The following is a 1,587-nucleotide window of genomic DNA, read 5'->3' as shown; positions in this document are numbered from 1 at the left end:
TTTTTCTTCTCTACACCTCGATCTAGAAAGAAGTACTTGATGGCAATTTAGGTCTGGCGCTGGAAGGTATGATATAGGAATATATATGTCGTGATTTTAATTTTATTATATGCGTTATATTAGGCCAAAGCTCAGCGGCCTCAATTAGCCGTGAGAGAGTAAACGTGAGTAACAGTTACTTTGAACAAACGATCATGAGTAAGTTTTACTGGGCTAAAAAATAAGCCGCGTGAATTGTGGCTTTTGGCGTGCATGATTGCTTAAGAAAACTACCGTGCTTCAAGCGCTTTATTCATCCAGTATTTAATGTACCCTGTTTTATATGCAAGTTCAAATAAAGATTGCTCAACTTTAAAACAGAGGGCCGCTGTCAACTGTCAAATACGTAGTAAACCTTAACACAAACGTAGGCTATAGCAAGTGCACCAGACATAAAAGAATAGAATGTGTCTTAAAATCTGCAATTTTCTGCCCGAGCTTTGTAAAGGTTTTTACGGTTTACATAATACGGCATATATGGACAAAGCTTGTTACTACGATAAAACAAGGTGGGGGGGGGGGGTGGGGGGACTGCTCCGTTACCAGGTCCTCTACTATCAGCTATCGCATTGCCAGTCTATTTCAAATATTTGATTCGTCCGTTGATTTGTTTTAATTACATGCCTTAAACTAACTTGAAGCTATATGTCACTGCATACGTAAAAATGCGCCTTAAAAGTCTCCGAACTAACCACGTAAACCAGGTTTCCCTTTTTTTCATAAATGATCTAGTAAGCGACTGAATGTTACTGTTAAACACTTTTTCCCTTTCTTAGAATTTTTACGGAAACAACTTTTTATCTCCATTTCAGGAGCACTTTGACAAGTTACAGTTTAGAGAGACTGCAGTTGACGGCAGTGTACTCATCCCTAATCTGCAGCGAGTGTCTCAAACAAGTTCAAAGAGAGGTTTCTTGTTGTACGAAGACTTAAAAGAGCTGTGGAGTCTTCTTGGACAACATCTCCAACAACGACCCCACAGCAGAATGCTGTAAGATAGCAAACTCACCGAAACGCCTCGAGTACGATTCAAGGTTTCGTAATAAAGTTGACTTTGCAAGTTTATGCGTTAAGGTTTCAGGGAGCGCTCCTTCGTCTCCACAGTATGTTGCTGATTCCGTACTGAGCGAGATGAAAGATATCATGCAGCAATATCCTGTTATCAAGTGGCAATACTTGCATCTGAGGAAGGTACGCTAGCGAATTTTCCAGCGTTTGAAGATACGGCAGACTGCAGATCTTATGATCTCGTTTCAGACCATTTTATGTAGAAACAGCCACACCCGAACCAAAAGACGTGGTTCTTGTTATTGACACAAGTGGATCAATGAGTGACGGGGACCGGATTGACGTGGCTAAGGCGGCTGCTAAAACGGTTTTAAGTACAATGAATCCAAGAGATCGGGTAAGTAAAGTAATCCACGATGAAAGCTGTGGCGCTTCAAACAATATTTTAACGTTAGTGTTCTCTTTTTTCGGCTTGACTGCCTGCCTGCTGGACTGACTAACTGACTGACCTACCGTCCGATCGCCCGACCTCCCGACCCG

The sequence above is a fragment of the Montipora foliosa genome, chromosome 2, assembly GCF_036669935.1.
Source record: "Montipora foliosa isolate CH-2021 chromosome 2, ASM3666993v2, whole genome shotgun sequence".
Classification (NCBI taxonomy): Eukaryota; Metazoa; Cnidaria; class Anthozoa; order Scleractinia; family Acroporidae; genus Montipora; species Montipora foliosa.
Note: the sequence above shows the minus strand (reverse complement) of the source record.